Source organism: Pieris brassicae, chromosome 5, assembly GCF_905147105.1.
Source record: "Pieris brassicae chromosome 5, ilPieBrab1.1, whole genome shotgun sequence".
Classification (NCBI taxonomy): domain Eukaryota; kingdom Metazoa; phylum Arthropoda; class Insecta; order Lepidoptera; family Pieridae; genus Pieris; species Pieris brassicae.
This window is the reverse complement of record NC_059669.1, coordinates 21,021,998-21,041,182: the sequence shown is the minus strand read 5'-3', so window position 1 is coordinate 21,041,182 and position 19,185 is coordinate 21,021,998. Positions and strand designations below refer to the sequence as shown.

At 34.1% G+C, this 19,185-nt stretch overlaps 1 protein-coding gene across 1 annotated transcript in view; it reads left to right on the top strand.

The window, feature by feature from the left end:
- LOC123709950 overlaps positions 1–19,185 on the top strand; it is a 105,920-nt gene that overhangs the window by 994 nt on the left and 85,741 nt on the right. The gene's annotated exons all lie outside the window — the stretch shown is intronic.

Below are 19,185 nucleotides of genomic sequence, written 5' to 3'. Positions count from 1 at the left end.
GATAGGAAGAACTTCGCTCTTTTCACTCGTACTAAGTTTGTGCTGAGGCCGGTATAGGTGGATTTCTGGTTGGGAAGTGCCGAACCAGCTGTTTTACTCTAAAATATTGAAGTATGCTACACTAAATATACAAAGACACGTGAGAGAAGAAATTCATCGGAAATTTGTTGCAGACTGCTGTCTATAGAACATCAGAAAACCGCCATGCAGAAATTTTTTTGATTTCTATGAGGTTGCTAAATAAATATTTTGTTTCCAAATTTGCCGCCCAGAAAATCTGCCGCTTAGCAACCGACTTTTTATTTATTAAAGCTTTATTAATCAGCTTTATAAATCAGTGGTTGCTTGAAAGAGATCGCTCGAAAGCGATAAGGTCGCCAGTTGCCCTCCTTTTCATTTAATTATGTTCAATTTTTTTTTATATTGTAATGTAACGAAGTGTTAATAAATATATAATCAATCCATACAACAAGTGGTTAGTTTACATTCCTTAATATTAGTATAAGTTGTGTTAGTATAAGTGTTAAAAATATTTAAAAAAATCTAGTTTTTGTATGGTATTTTAGGGTAAAAGCCTCCTCCATATTTTTCAATGTTTCTTTGTCTTGAGTAACATTTATCCACTTTACCCCTTTTTTTTTTTTTTTTTTATAAAATAGGGGGCAAACGGGCAGGAGGCTCACCTGATGTTAAGTGATACCGCCGCCCATGGACACTCAATGCCAGAGGGCTCGCGAGTGCGTTGCCGGAAACCCCTGCCCCCCCCCGCCCCTACCCCTGCTAGTTCTATAACGTCATCTGTTCATCTTTTCTTTTGTCGTGCTATACATCTCTTTCCAGTAGGTCCAGCGGCCTACTTAGCCTGCTGGTAAATCCGCCACTGCCAAGTGCTGTCTACGGTGAAAGCTAATACATAAGAGATTTATTTATTTATTTATTAAGGAACACCAACAGATTACATGTATACATTTTCTAATTAACAATATTGGGTTTTATTCTAGCATGCAATCTAATAATAGGTGTACACAACATTGACTCTAATAAATGATAGCGGACAGAGTTACTTAAGTATTTGTATCTTTAAACATAAATAAATTGAAACGTGGAAAATATTACATGACTTATGGCTGAGATGACTGAATTTTTATCTAAAAATTAGGAAGTGAGTCATAATACACGTCAAGACCATATCTACAATTACATTGGTTAAAATTCCTAAGTATTCTACTGAGGGGCGCATGTTTACCTAGATTGGTTAAGGACTGTGGAGCGACAAAAGTATCAGTCTGTCTTCTTCTTGCGTTGATTCTAGGCACTACGAAGTAAATCTTTTTTAAAATATCTGGACAAATAATCGTGCCGTACAAAAACACCAGGTCCACAATCATACGACGATCCTCGAGAGTTCGCAAATTGAACTTCTGTAATCGATCAACATAAATTTGGGGGTTGTGTACGCCAGGAGCCGTGTGAATGTTTTTTGTAGACGTTCTAGTGCATACTTGTGTGTTTGGTATGTGGGATTCCACACAACACTAGCGTACTCAAGGTGGCTGCGCACCAATGCATTGTACAGAACAATAAGAGTTTTAACATTCTTAAAGTCAGTGGTATTACGCCTAATGAAACCGAGCATCTGAAATGATTTTGCTATAATTATTTCGTGGTCAGGAATAAAACTGAGAGCTCTATCCAGCATCACACCAAGGTCTCGTATACGATCAACCTCCTCAAGAGCAACTCCATTAATTGAGTAAGAAGATTGGAATAAGTTTTTATTCATAGTAAATTTTATATGAAAGCATTTACCAGCATTTAAAATCTTGACGTTATTTTTACACCAAGTGTGTATGGCAAGTAAATCCTTTTGCAATAGAGCAATATCATTCGTTGAAGTTATTGCCTTAAACAATTTCATGTCATCGGCAATCAATGAACATTTACTATAATGAACATGATCTATTATATCATTTATAAATAAAATAAATAAAATTGGCCCGAGGTGAGAGCCCTGAGGCACGCCCGAAGTTGCCACATACGGATTTAATGCATAACCATTTGTCACTACTGTTGATGATCTGAATTTAAGGTACGATGCAAACCAAGAATGTAAGGATCCGCAAATGCCAAATGTAATTAATTTTTTTAATAATATATGGTGACAAACTTTGTCAAAGGCGCTAGTAAAATCAGTATATATCGCATCTACTTGTATCCGCTTATCAACATGCTCCATGAGAGTTGTGACATAAGGAACCAGGTTCGTAGACACAGATCTGCCGCGCTGGAAACCATGCTGTCTCACACTTATCATAGGTTTAACGTGAAAGTGAGAATTTCACATATAATACACAATTAACGATATACATAATTAACGTTATATACACTTTTGTTGTGTTGAATAGCTTTTAATTGGCCAAGCTGAGCGCATTTAATTTTACCCTTTTCCTCATTAGTAAGCTATTAGAAAGAGATTAGACGCTCTTTTAAAAAGAAAGGTCACGCTTTGTAATAATAATTATGCCAATGAAAAATGATATCATAAATGTTACTCCATTTTTAAATGAATTAAATTTTAACAGCTCAACCTGTACTGAAACGAAACATATTCTTATAGTACAATTATAGCTTAGTTATAAAATGTTAAGATAGTATTGTCTTTTGTTAACATAGCTTTTACACATTAAGAAAACACCTTTTAAACGGATTGTAGCTATGTATTATTATTATAAACTTATAATTATTTACATATATTTTAAATTTAATTTTTTCCGACGTTTCGCGTGCTTTCTAGCGTGCGTGGTCACGGTGACCGGGGACGGTGTAAGTTTATAATAATAATAATATATAGCTTCAATCCGTTTAAAAAGTGTTTTCTTAAATGTTAACATGTCTATTGGAAAATACCAGTTGCCTACGACACAGGGAGTCTTAGAGTTGGTGCACATTCCTTTATACTTAACATCCTTTTTTATTATGTATCATACAGTATTCCTTTATGTAAAGAAACCTTTAAAAAATGTGACTGTTAAGTGAAATATTTTATTCTCGTTTTTTTTTATGTAATAGCAGGCAAACGGGCAAGAGGCTCACCTGATGTTAGCGATACCGCGGCCCATGGACACTCAATTCCAGAGGGCTACTGAGTGCATTGCCGGCCTTTCAAGAATTAGTACGCTCTTTTCTTGAAGGACCCTAAGTCGAATTGGTTCGAAAATACTTTAGTGGGCAGCTGGTTCCACATAGTGGTGGTGCGCGGCAAAAACTGCCTTAGAAAACGCTCAGTTGTGGAACGACGGACGTCGAGGTGATACGGATGGTATTTTGTATACCGTCTCGCCTTGCTGAGCACACCAAGCTTTTTGGAGGCTAATTTAGCCTTACCTTCCAAATGACCGCGAAACTGGACGTTATTCGATATGTCAAGGCCCAATATTCCGATGTTAGATGAGGCTTTAAGGAGAGTGCCTTCAAAGAGGGGAGTAGCGACAAAGCTGAGTATCCCCAGTGCTGTTTACATTATTATATAATTTACACTTTAAACATCCAATGACCAATCAATACAAATCATTGTTATTTAATACATTTTAGTGCATTTTACCCGACAGACGTCTTAAATACAAACTTTCAAACTTTAATATAAAAAATCTAGTATTGTCTTTTGTTAACATAACTTTTACACATTAGGTGTGTCACCGTGACCACGCACGCTGTAAAGTATGCGAAACGTCGGAAAAAAATTAAATTTAAAATTATGTAAATAATTATAAGTTTACAATTATGATACATAACTTCAATCCGTTTAAAAAGTGTTTTCTTAATAAAAAATCTAATTGTGATCTGATCCACTTAAACACTCATGAAAATAGGTCCAATTATTTATTGCATTACGGTTTTGTCGGGAAAGATTCGGTCGTCTTGGTAGTTGATAATTTCGGCACGAAAAGCAAATAGAAACTCGACATAAACGCATCGACCGATCAACTTAAAAACTTTCAATTGTCAATTTTTTTTCTTTAACCATAGATAACATTACGTTTAGCTGTCAGTTGCGTGTTTTATACCATTTTAACAAATGAATGCGCGAATGTTTATTGCGCTTTGTTATAGGTACAACGTTTTTAAATCACGTCCCACAGAAAAGTATTTCCGCTTTCTGTTTCTAACCTCCCCACCAATTTTCAGCCAAATTGGTTTACGGCTTCAGTTATAAATATTGCAACTAATACATTTTTTATATATATAAATATTACACATTAAAGAAATGTAAATAAATCCTTATGTGTTACCTTTATATTACTAAAGAAATTATGTCAACGGTAATTTACACTGAACGGACTACAACTTAGGTAGTTTGAAGTTAATAAATAGGCATTAAAATAGAGCCCATTGGAAAGATTGCAATACTAAAACACAAATATTCATAGAAACCTGAAACGATTATGTGGTTATATACAATAGTAAATATAGGTAATGTATATGGAAATTGATTTTTAAAAGGCCAAAGGTTGTATTCACTGAAATTGTGGGCAGGTTTTTAAAACAATAAATTGGAATGGCGATGTTTTAATTACCCCTAAAATACTTTTTAATATCACGATGAATTTGGATGAAGCTGAGCGGAAAATTTAATATTTATCGCTAATTAATATCGTATATATAAGTATAAAAATAAATCAATGGCGCTACAACCTTTTCAGGTCTGGGCTCAGATCTCTGAATCTGTTTCATGATCATTTGTTAATCTAATAGGCAAGTACGTGATCAGCCTTCTGTGCCTGACATACGCCGTCGACTTTTTGGGTTGGCAAGCCGGTTTCCTCACGATGTTTTCCTTCACCGTTCCAGCGAGTGTTATATATACAATATACAAGTATATATATATATATATATATTAATTAATATCGTTAGGTTACTTTTGTTCCCGTAGGAACGTTAACGTCTCTAACTATATAGTTAGAGCCAGTTCTTGAATGAGGGACGTAGAACGACAAGAACTGGTATGAAACTCACGGCCATTTTTTTAATTGCACAAGATATCTGTAATTGTATTACACCTTGTCGGACGTGATAAGGAACTAATTAGAAAAAAACTTATGGTGGCCATGGCGAAATAGAACCAGTTACATGATGCTCACAAACTGCGTGAAGAATGACAGTTCAATGGGCGCATTATGAAAATATTTCTTATTATTACACAATTAACATGCTGTGAAGAAAACTTGTTAAGAAATCGCCGTACGAGGCCGACAAATCGACTACGTGTCGACGAAGGTCAAATCGTTGTCTAGAGATAAACTAATTGAGGCAGTTACGCCGGATCTTTTCTTATACTTCTACGACATGTCTCTTATTAATGTCCATAGCGCTAAATCACCTACATCAGGAGATCACCCAACATTCACACCATAACACAACACACTCGAATTAGGTATTCGATTTTGTTTTCTTCTTCTTTGAATCTTTTTAAATATATTTAAGCACTAGATGACCCGGTGAACGCCGTTCCACCTGCCACTGTATATTTTTGTCAAAACTTAATACATTTTTCATACCAAAGAGATTGGGCCTCATACAGCTTTGAAACACAAATTTCCAAAGGCTTGTATAAGTATATGTCAATGAAGAGACAAGACAAAAATCTTGATGATTTTGGAACAGTTTTAATTGAAAACTTCAATTGTCTTGTTCTTAGTATTTTTCTTTAATTATCATTTATGTTTCTCTTCGTAAACATTCCCTGAACCTCCACAATTATTTCAAGATCATTAGCCAAATCGATCCAGCCATTTTTGACTTTAACGAGACAAAGGAACTTATTTTTATAAATATAAAACAGATTCCATCCTTAACTATATGTTTAGTATAATTTTTAATATAACGCACATGTCTGTTTCGCGGGCGAATTGGATAATTCAGTAAACATCTTGTCATTCTGAACTTTTCTACCCACGACTTAACTGACGTCACTTAAACGGTAGACTGCAAAGCAATGTCAAAACTTGCATTGAGCTTCATTCAACGAAAACAGTGCAACTGTACGCCTCCACTGCGTACGTGTGGTGCGCGATCAGACCAGAATCCACCCTTGACTCACCTACCGAACGCTACGACTCCGGGTCTACCCCCGAGAGAAATTTGTTTTTAAAGTTTAAAATCGACGCTTAGACATCCTATATATTAGATTTAAGTTAGCTGTCGAAGTACAAAATAAACTTATATATACGTATAAATAAATTTACCGGATAAAAGCTATGTATTATTACAAACTTATAATTATTTTACATAATTTCAATAGAGGACACCAACAATTTCTGCAAAAAACCCTTCATCTTTTAGTCGATATCAACTCTGGAGAAATAAATACAGATAATACAACTTTCTCTACAGCTGTGATACTTTTTGACATTCAACAACTTTCGTCTACATTCACCGTGACCACGCACGCTGTAAAGCACGCAAAACGTCGGAAAATTTCAAATTATGTAAAATAATTATAAGTTTAAAATAATACATAGCTTCAATCTGGTAAAAACCGTTTTCTTGAACCTGATGATGTTAAAATAAAATCATCAAAGAAGAGGATACAATCTGAGGCCAACACTTATATAGGGTTGTAGCGCAACTAGATTATTATTTGAGTTCGTGTAACTCGGAAAAGTATGTGTTCAACGTATGTATATATAGGCAGAATTGCATCGGGCGTGTCCCGTGTTTTTTAATCTTTAACTGAAATCTCTTAACGTAAAATATATATCTGTGTGTGCAAAAATGCAGTACTATTTTTATTTATATTCGTTTGTATATTTTTTATAAGTGATCAGTCTGGCGCTGTCAAACAAAGTCGTATTTTTTCCGGCGTCTGTTCTTTTTTCGACACCTTCAACATGCAATCTCTTCATGTAAAATATCTGTGTGTGATACTGCAAGATACGTAATGTAAATATCTGTGTAAGATACGTAATGAGACGAAAAATAATGTTATATATATACAACATTGTTTACAGTTCTTGCTAATAAATTTAGATTTCTCTCGTGTTAGCTCTCTTCATACGAGTGCTACAAAGATTGTATATTATAAACTTATACGCTAAAAATATTTAAACTGTCTAATGACATATAAAGAAATGTATAGCGTCATAGGAATCAGTATTTTTAAGTAGATAATCGGCTGTGTGTAGCTTTGCCCGCGTACATTTTCCGACTTTCAACTATAATCGTTACATAAAAACATTATACACCTAAACATTTCTCTGGAATGGTTCTCTAGTTCTAGAGTTTATCGTGTTCATACATGTTGACGCGGCCAGGTAACATTTCTTAATATATAAGGTTATACTTAATACTGACAGTTTAGCAAGAAAAGGCTAAAATTTGATACTCGCTACAAAACCAAAGAATGGGAAATATAATATCATATTTACTTTAAGTACGTAATATTTTTAAATAAGAACAGCGAGCTTTTCCTTAAGAAATTGGTAGCAAAATTAGGTTACTCGGGAGATGTTTTTAAGGCAGTAAAATCGATTTGAGGCCTTAGTAATGGAGGGTACTAAAATATTTATCCTTATCTGACATTACTTTTATTGGGGTTGGGAAATATATACGTACCTATTAATTATGAAGTAAGAAGGCAAATGTTGTTCGAATCTTGTTTAAGATCTACGATCGAACTAGTTTTGGGCTTTAACAAACTCTATAACCTTAAAGCTTAGTATAAAACTGATATGTTCGAAAATTGGATGTCAAAGGGCTATGTGGCGTTATATGCGTTGAAAATGAAATAGGTACGGATAGCAAAACAGATGTGGTAACACGTTCTTTGAATGTCTAAATTGCAATGGCCGATGATGATTTTTTTATACTGAACTAGACAAACGCTGAGATGAGATGCAGCCTATTGGAGGGCACGCCTGCCCAGGAGATGCTACTTAAATGAACCCATATGGAACTGTTTAGGGAAGATGGAAGGGGGCAAGGAGTAAAACTCCTGCCATCTTTACAATAAACAACGATCCAAATCAGTGAGGCACTTGTGTATGTAAACAACGGTGAATGAAGCTTCTAAAAAAACTGATTTAGATTCGCCCAGAGGGCAGAAAACGGAGAAAAGCACCAGAAACCAGGCTTCCAGAGGACGAAATAAAAGAGCTAGCAAAGATGAGAGACAAGTGGAAGATTTTGAAAGACGCAAACAACACAGTTTCGGATGTTGAAAACAACTATTAGCTATTTCGATTAGTAGTGGAACTTAAACTTATTTATAATTATAGCTGACAAAAGCTGTCTTTATGTACTTTTAAAAATAAACACCGCATATAATCCTTGTATGTGACATACACATGATCATTGTTATGAAGCACGCGAAATATCCGGCCAGTTTTATAATTGAATTTTTATTCCAATCGCATCGCTATTGAAGTATTTGAATAAAGTGACTTTTGTAGTAAATCAAATAATAATGAATAGATATTATATAATAAATACTTTAGATAATAATAATCAATAGGTTTTAACGAAAGTATTAGTATTGTAGATACTGTATTTATTAATGTAACACACGTGATTGGAATATATCGAGCAGTAACTACCAACGAAGCAATAACTGAATACAGAATATCAATAATAATCCAGTGGCGAACAAATCTTCATCAGGCCACTGATTGCAGCTGTTCCCTGATCCATTTTCTTTTATAGAATAACTGAAGGATTTGTGCCTGACACGTTGTCAGGCACAAAGGTTTCAGGTTTTAATGTATTTCAAGTCGTGATTGCGCTAAGTATGTCAAAAACTAATTTGATTTCGTCATACATCGAGTCATAGAGTATCGGTCTCTACCTTAAGGCATAATTTACATACGCTTTACTATTACCGTACGCAATCGTACGTACGGAATCGCGGGTGCGCTGCCGGCTCTTTAGGAATTGATAAAAGAAGAATGTGTTATGCTTGTTATTTATATAATTTTATTTTAATTGTTATTATTGTTATGTTATTTTAATTTTTACTATTAAGTTTTAAAAGGTTCAATTAATTAATTGGAGGCTTTATGGAATTCCCTCAAGGCTTTGGAAAAGTAGATTGACGTATTATTCGTCTCTCCCGGGTTAGATAAAGTGGATAGATTATAATCGTTAGAAGTTCTTCGAGAGAATTCTCTCTTTATAATCCTATAGAGGGAATCTCAAGATTCTTATTACTTTGTATGCACTCGTAATATGATTCCTTCATTAATCGCTTCCTCAATATCTGCAAGACAGCCATAAAAGTCTACTGAACTTTATATTCTTCTAGTGAATATATTATGTCAATAAACAAATACTTACTGGAAGACTTCTGACAGTCGTACATACCGTAATGAACAAGAAATCTGACAGAAAATATATGATTGACAATAATGTTTGTTCTATTAAAATTTGTGTTACGCTATTACCCCAAATATTTAGCAAGATTACGCCGTTATTTCAATAAAAAAACCTTCGATTCCGATTTCCATATGGTTTTCGTATTAAATAATTACAAGTTTACGACATTAGTTTTTATTTTAATTTACAATTGCTCAATATAATGTATTGTACATGATTTAATATTGAGAAAAACATTACATAGTGCAATGGGTGGCCTTAATGCACTAATAAATAATTTGGTAGTATATTTGTAATAATAACATTTATATCAATTAATTATCTGTGTGAACTTTTTGGATGTACTAAGTAAGGTTATTATTTATTTTAAATATATTATGATTATGTAAATTATAAACTAAAATTAATGTAAAACGTTTGGTCCTGGTGTATCTTTGATGCAGTATTTCGCTGTAATGCGATTCTTATTGAGGAAATCACCAACTCTGCAGTCGCCGGTACAATCTATAAGGCCAACTTAAATCTTTAATTAGCGTCTGTGTACCTTAACCTTACTGTCTAATAGTTTCTTATTCATAGAGTAAAAAAATGATATTTTGTAATATAATTTAAAAAACCGTAATTATTTTCCGCCTGGTCTGCGGCCGCGCTAGTTTTTGTGTTTATCCAATGGAGATGAGACGAGGCTAACGTGTCCACACAAGTATTAATATGTTTAAAATATTATTGAAAAAAAATACAGGTATATCTCTATATATCTACAATTCTCGTGTCACAATGTTCGTTACCATACTCCTCCGAAATGGCTCGACCGATGCTTATGAATTTTTTTATTAGTACTAAGTCTACCTTTCAAACCCCCTAAGTATTAAGGGGTGTCCACCCCAAAAATATTTTTTTATTTTTAGACAAATTCTTTTGTTTTTGTTTTTTATGATTTAACATACAAAAATACGTGCAACCGTTAATTGTCACCCCTCTACGATTAACCCCTATTTTTATTACAGTAGATAGTTATTTTTATTGAACTAAAAAAAATGTTTACTATAAATAATATACATGGCCGCGTCATATTTATATTATTTATTTCGGTTAGGTTAGAAAAGGTAAGATGCTTGCTAGTTAAATTTAATTTTATACATATTTTAAATTACATTGCATTGCATTGCAGGAGGATCTTCTAATGTTAAGCGATACCGCCGACCATGGACACTCAATACCACATGGTTCGCGAGTGTGTTGCCGGACGTTGTGGACGTCGAGGTAATTCGGGTGGTTTCGCATGTGTCGTTCGTTATTGCCTCAACATCCGTTGTTAAAACTAAGCAATCAATTATGCAATCAACTCTCAACACTCCATTGTAACTCTTAAGGCTTGATCCCTTAGTCGTTGAAGATTCCAATCACACATCGTTGTTAGGCCAAGTGGTAGGAGCTCCTGCCCAGAGTTGACTACAGAACTCTCGCGAAACTGAACGTTGGATATGTTGATATATGATGCTGGTCGTGGCTTTAAGGAACACATAAAAAAAAAGGTCGAAATATAAACGGCATTTTGTTAGATAGTGCTTCAGTATGAATAAAATAAGAGTGTGATCTAAATTTCAGACTCTATTAATCAACCGAACCATGAAGTTGAGTAACTTAGGCCTTTACCTATGTATAACTCAATTGAAAGTTATAAAAACTTCGCACTAGCTTTATAAATAACAAGTTTCAGCAGCTGTTTTGAATTTAGTTTTGTAATAGATTATTTTTGTGGTACATAATGCAATTTACAGGCTTTGTTAGTAGTACGTAACTTTTGGTAAGGAGTAAGCTGTTAATACGGTTTATGTAATACCTAATATATATTTGCTCACAGCTTCAGCATGCTACACATAGCTTAGGTCGTAGTTTCGAACATGGGACGAATGGACTTTCTAGGTCCGCGTTTAACACTCGCTCGTACGATAAACGAAAATATCGCAAGGATGGCGTGTCACAGAAGGCTTATCATCTTATTGCCTATTAGGAGAATTAAATGAAACAAATTCAAAAATCTACGGCCCAGACCTAAGAAAGTTGTAGCAGTTTTAATTATCTATATCTAAAAGACACTTTTCTATTTCATTATTATTGTAAACACACGATTTTTTTGTCTTACAGTAATAACACATTAATAACGCTTTCCTACATTTATTTGGAAAATACAACATTCAAATATTTAGTTTAATTGTATATATATACGTATGTACTACTAAGGGATAATGTAGCATCGTAACGGTAAAAGAATTTATAAAATTTGTCTAGGATATATTCGTTACAATTATGCAAAAGAAAACTTTTATCTATTACAATAGATATTTTGTCGGTTATACCGATACTTCATATATTTTAATATATTTAATATGTTATAATGTAGGACAAATATTGTAATTTTATGAAAACATAAATTACTTACGCAGGTGTAAATAAGTTATTCACACCAAAGAGGCATCGTCACGAACTTTGCGTATTAATCAGTGGAAATGATTCATATATTCATAAGGTCGTGTGCTGAAAAATATAGAGCTTTATAAAGAGTAATATTTTTGTTGGAATATAGTTTTATCTCTTTACTATGTTTTATAGTTTAAAGCTTTTACATCCCTTCCAAAGGTTAAGGGGAAAAAGGAGAAGAGGCGAAAATATGGTGAATGGAAGAAATAGAAGCGAATGGAGAAAGACATGGAAAAAGCTGGACGAGGATTTCACGGAGGGGTTCCGATTAATGGTTCTGAAGAAATCTAGGTTATTGCGATAACAAGAAAATGTGTATACCAAATCTAGGATATATGTTCTACTTTTTTAATGATTAGAAATTAAACTGGCTTTTATTATTATTAAATTACTTTAAAGCTTAGTTTTACTTATTTCGTAATCCTAGTAACATAAGTATATAACCAAAAACAATTATACTAAATGTATAGTCAAAGATGGAATACATATATACAATGGTTCAGAAAATTACGATACGAAATTAGATTAAAATGATTAAATGCATACCTATACCTAATTTGGTTGTGTAGTGGTGGTGGTGGGTAGTGTGAGGTGTGTTCATAATTTTTTTCGGACGTCACAATCGTGGCTTTATGTCTCGGTATCAGCGTGTTTGAGTTCGGTAAACTCTAGCCTCTACTATACACTTGTACCATTCATCTTTTTCTTCGGGTACGTACCACTTTATCGCTAAAGGTTGGCTGTTAAAAGCTTCAATTCCCGGTATTTTGCGCTAGTCTAAACTGCTCTACGATGGATGATAACGGTCAACCACGACTTCTTCTGCCAGCTCGTCTCTAGCCTTGTATTTTGTCCATCATTATATTCTGAATGTCGTATGATGGCGCAAAATTTGCGACATTCCGTATTTTAATAGTCAGCGTAACCATTCGTGTACCAATCTATGACATGAAAATTTCTTATCAAAACGTATTTTAACACAGGAATGTACTTTTTAGAGTGAATGCCCACTTTAACCATTCAGGATACTAGTGTTAGCTTCTAATATTAATTTAATTAAATTCTAAAAAAATTATGAAACATATTCTTAAGAATCTTGCTACAAGTGCGCATGTGCAATAGTTATTCATTTGAAGTTATACAGTTCATACAAAATCAGTGAAGTAGATTATAGTGGATTAAGTCATCATTGAAGTGTTTAATTTCCTACCCTAAGAACTAAAATCAACTACCGCTAACACTAGTTAATTAATGGAGTAATGTCATTGTTAACTTAACGAATTAAATCCCGTCAAAGTGTATTTATTAACACCTTTTTTATTATAATTATAATAAAAGCAGTTGTTCATATAATAAAACTTTATTATGTCTAATAATTATTAATTATATTAATTAAGACACACACTTCTCGTGTTATAAATGAGCGGAGATTAACTCAACTCGGTGGGGAGTCGCGTGAGAATTGGCCTGAAAAATGTTAAACTCGCCCAAAATGTAAATTTGCTATTTTGTGTTGGTTTTATGGCTGGTGTAGCCGTTTCGTGTATTAGGCCTTTACATAAAATAAACCTCTTTAAAGACGTAGCCTAAGAGATGCTAAATTTTTTTTTCATTATTGCAAGGCGTAATACCGCCCTTTGTAGCGTACCAATTTCGAAAGTAAAAGCATTCAAAAGTATCAAGTAAAAAAATATCCTACAATTACAGATTCTTCCATTGCGGTAAACCCACATTTATCTCACATACAAAATAAAACAACATTAAAAGATTAATTTTTTTCTAAAAAGACTGTTTATATAGGTACTGACTTAAACCAGAACTTTTGTCAGTTCGCTCCGCTGATAATTTAAATAAATAATTAAGTTGAATGGATAGTATTTACACAATATATGTACATCAAAGAGTAATAATGTTATATTTGTTATCTAAACTAGGGATTTATGAAGACTAGTCATCAAAGCAATTTTTGTCTTGTGGGGTGGGGTATGAATACCTCATCTAAGTTAGTTTTTACTGCTAAACTATTTTAAGTAATTCTAAAACCTTTATGCCGACTATAACTGAAAGTTTTAAAATATTTAAAATTAATTTAAATCAAAGCTGAAGTGAGGAGTTTTGAAAGACTGTAGAAATATTATATTAGGATAGGATTAAAGTACTAGAATTTGTTTAACATTTGAATACAGGACGACCGTTGATTTATTTATTAAATAACGGGGCAAACGGGCATGGCTGACCTGATGTTAAGATTACGTCTATAGACACATTGCTAGAGGTCTTGCGCCGGTGTTTTAAGAATTGGTACGCTTTTCTTAAAGGACCCTAAGTCGAATTGGTTGGGAGATACTTCAGTGGTTCCACATAGTGGCGGTGCGCGGCAAAAACTGCCTTAAAAAACGCTCACTTCTGAAACGACGGACGTCAAAGTGATACGAGTGGAATGAGAATGTTAGAAGTTTATAATTTTAGTAATTTAATTTATTAGTAAGTAGTCGGAAGACAAGCAATCACCGAGGAAGATTGAGTAGTTTAATTATAATATTAATATCATACTAAAATTCATAAAATTACTTATTATGGTAGTAAATGTACATTTAGAATTAATTCATAATTATAAAATAAAGACATTCATAATTCTACTTTGTTACGTATATGAATAAAGTTATTTTGAGTTTGAGTAAGAACTTCTTTGAAATAAAGGCTAAATTCATTCATTCAATTATTCATGTATGTTTAAGTATTATTGTTTGTCCTTTTCCTGTTAATACATTAAAGAGGATTCTTCAGTCTACTGACTGGCCAGTCCCAGTGGCTAATTATAGCGGTTGAAAAAACTTCGCTGGCGCGTTCCAAGGTATGACTTTTTTGCAATGATTGTAGCCGTAAATTATAGTTAATATACATGTTGTAGTTGAAAGCAAACTGTGTTCGACTCTGAGCCTATAATCAGCAATTGCGTCCACTCAGTGTTTTATGAGGTTTTCGGGATTTCTCACGTAAATAAAGGACATTATATGTGGCCACCGATATTATTACATATTTCACATTGTTGTATTTAAGAATTTTTTTGTATCGCATTGTATAATTATTCTATATATATAAGTAATGTAACAGCTACACATACATATTAAAAAAAGTTTAAAGGTGGACTCAGTTTAATCACTTAGTGTCTCACTTGGTCCGTTGTGCGTAAAGTTTCAGAAGCATAAAAGTCTCTTGGGCACGTCGCAGGCTTCACGGGGCGATCTCACTACTCCGAGGATTTCTGTACGTTCTTCAGCCACAGCCTCGCCAAAACTACGTGGGTGACTGATTCCTCTGCACATGGGGCTGTCTGACGCAGCTATGACAAAAAGATGTTTATTAAGGACAATGGATAGTTATTGTCTCTTTCATGGTTTTGTGATTAGTTATGTTGAGGCTTAGAAGTCACTTTGTTTACATTGCATTCACGTTAGCTATTTGTTTAAGTTTAAGTAAGTTTAAGGTATTAAATATTATATTTTAAAAGAAATGGTGACTCTCAACAGTGTAACACTCGAAACAGAACAAATCATAGTCTATACCAACCAGGCTTCAGAAGCAAACCACTCCATATATGAAAATTGTATTTACAACAAACTCCCAAGCGAAATTAAAGAATTATCACTAAATGAATTTAAAACTCTCGTTAAACTTATCATGATCAGCCTTATCAGATCAGTAGATTTTTGGATCTATGGCAAGTCGGTTTCCTCACGATGTTTTCCTTCACCGTTCGAGCGAGTGTTAAATGCGCACATAGAAAGAAAATCCAAATCCATCTCAGGGATGAAAGTCGCACGTTGAAGCGACTAGGCCAACACTGCTCTAAATTAATCAATTAAGCTTTTTATACATTTGACGATTATTTAAGTGATTCTAATCCTTGTGATTGATTTGCTCCAGTTTAAACAATTTGTATGTTTCAAGACTGTGATTAAGAAGAGTGACGGAGAGTTTCTTGCCAGTTCTTTTTGTCCGTTCTACACTCTTGCGAACTGGTAGTAAATATATATTTAGAATTTATTATCATCTTTTCTGTTGACGTTCATAAGTGTATTTGGTTACCTATGTGAATAAAGTTTGAGTTTGAGTGTGAGTTAAAAATAGTGTTTGGATGCAAATGTGTGTTATTTCAAGTTATTTAACTGAGGGTAATGTTATTTCAGCGGTGAAAACTTTTGCCAGTTAGCTACGAAGCCGATTTGCGTGAAATTTAAACTCGTTTTTTCACTTAAAACTTTAATATGTGTAATCAGCAAATTGCTTATGTGATTATGGTTTTGTTCAAACATAAAATAAATGCAGTGTTAGTTTAGCGGCTTCAGCGGGCGGACATTCTTTCTATATGCGCATTCAACATTCGCTCGAACGGTAAACTAAAACCAAATATTCGACGGCGTGTCTCAGGAGCCTGATCACCGCTGATAAATGATCATAAAACAGATACAGTAATTTGAACATATAAAGGTTGTAGCGCCACTAATTTATTTTATTTTCTAACACATAGTTTTTTTTAAATGTAATAGTAGGCAAACGGGCAGGAGGCTTGCAAGTGCGTTGCCGGCTTCTAAATCAAAGCTGAAGTGAGTGAGTTTTGAAATACTGAATAATTATTAGGATCATATATATACGTACATTAAAGCACTAGAATTTGTTTGACATTTTTATACAGGACGATCGTTGATTTATTTATTAAATAACGGGGCAAACGGGCATGGCTGACCTGATGTTAAGACTACGTCTATAGACATTGCAAGAGGTCTTGCAAGGCGCCGGTGTTTTAAGAAGTGGTACGCTCTTTTCTTGAAGGACCCTAAGTCGACATGGTTCGGAAATACTTCAGTGGGCAGCTGGTTCCACATAGTGGTGGTGCGTGGCAAAAACTGCCTTAGAAAACGCTCAGTTGTGGAGCGACGGACGTCGAGGTGATACGGATGGTGTTTTGTATTTTGTCTTGACGTCCGATAATGAAACTCAGCTGCGGGTATTAAACCGAACAACTCTTCTGAACACTCCCCATGGTAAATGCGGTAGAAGATGCAGAGAGACCCAACGTCTCTACGCAACGCCAAGGGATCATGCCGCACGGAATGTGATTGGTCGTCGACGATTCGAATCGCTCTTCGTCGAATACGGTCAAGTGGAAGGAGCTGGGGAGCTCCCGCCCAGAGGTGAGAACAGTATTCCATGTTGGGCCGAATTTGCGCTTTATAGAGTTTGTAATAGAGACTGTACTGACTCTTGCGTTTAAGGCAAATCTCAATAGGAAATAACGCACTCTACCCAAAATATAAACGTAAGGTCTTCTTATCTCAGAAACCCGCTAAATTACCACAAGGAATGTATTCACAGCCGTATTTTATTCAAAGGCCCCTTAATCTGTATAAACCATTCAACCAACCAAGGGACCCGGTTTTAGTATTCATTATTTTTATTGTATAAATCATCTCTAATCTTTTAAACTGATCTCGAGAATTCGGGTACCTAATGAGGTTTTCATTATTTTTCTCTTTTCCTCATTTTGTTTGAGGTCCTTCGAGGAATATAATTAAAAATTAATTGGTAAGAAATTTAAATAAATTAACTGATATTAAACACGGTAATTTTCATAACTAACAAAATCTCAGCGATTAATTATCCAATATAAACATTTCAGTGTTACGACCTTCGTCTAGAAGTGGAAAAGTTGGGTAGGAAACCAATGGAAACCAATCCAATGGAAATTTACGACTAAGAAGGTTCAGAAGCAATCAATTATAAGCATATTTCAACTTAAACAGAGTCATTCAACCACGGTTAACCTCTATTCATACTGGTTATTAATGCTGAAGATGTAATTTGCAAGCTTCCGGCTCTTCTGTCATTTCCTATCAGAATATCAGTCATTACTGGGAGGTGAAAATGTTATGCGAAAAACGCAAGACGCAAAACATGATGTATCATGTGGCATGACAATGCGTATTGAGCTACAGATGCTGTTAATCAATCACGATTGAAAGCCGTACAATCAGTTCGTTTTTCATTCTCTTGGAGTAAATTCTCAGCAAAAAATTGGCGGCAAAATTGACAAGCAATGTTTGGTGATTATCAGTACTATAATAATATACTGTCAATCCCAGTTTAATAGTTATATAACAATATATATTTACTCTCCTTTCATTTTAGGCTGTTCCTAAAGAGAAATACAGTTGTTGCCGGTCACACAGTAAGGACTGACTTCGTTATATGCCGGAAGACTACATCTGCAATAAATTAAATAGGCCGCGTTGTATATTCGCGCGTGTTACGCGTCAAAAAAATATTGGGGAAAAAATTGTTGATATTTTTTACTTAAGTAGTGCCCAACATTACAATATAATCACATAACAATATTATCTTACAAAAATATTGCACATCTACCCCACCGTCCGCATCAGGTCTTCAGCATCTAACTTGTATAATATACAAAAGCTTACAAAATAAACACCTCAATACAAACCTCATACTATCTTAATATATGGTCTGACGATAAATTTGAGCCGAATACTGCGCCGTGTACATGGAGTGTCTAAAGCTATCTACTAAGTGGTTGCTATAGAATTTGTTTCGACAATCCATAAAGTATTCTTTGCTCTTCATTCTCATAACATGTATGTTGTATATACAATTTTATATTTGTTTTATACCCATTCCAGTCATAAGTTCTGTTACAAGTGGAAATGTATTTTTTTTAAATTATACCTACATATTTATTAGTCTCAGAAAAAAATACATTCGAAATGGCATCATTTTGCTTTTATACAAACTTTTAATCTGTTAGGCCACGAATCTAGGGAATTTGCAGTTTCCGAGGGAAACTGCTTGCTCCAAAATTTTTTAAGAGATTCAATGTCGCCGTGTCGTTTAGAGCAGGCCATGTGCTCTAAAACTGACCATAATTTGAAGTTTAAAGGGTTGAGGTCTGGGCTTGATGAGGTGCAGTCTTCAGCTCTTATAAAGTTGATTTCAAGCTAGGCTTGGGTAGTTCGTGCCTTGTGACCAGGTGCAGAAGCCTGTTGGAAACTCCATGGTATATTTTTGTAGTGTGCACGTGTTCCAAATTCAAAATAATAAAAAAATAAAAATAAATGTTTTAAATAACAATATTTGTGTCCAGGCTATGATAATATTTAATAATAATAAACTTTGATAAATTAGTAGTATTAGTACGAATCAGCTTAATAGTTGTCTGTTGATGTGAGTACAACATGCAGTACATGATGCGATGTTCTTAATCTTATCGTCATTAAATCAATTTTAAAATAAAATAATAATAATTCTGGACGGACGAACTAC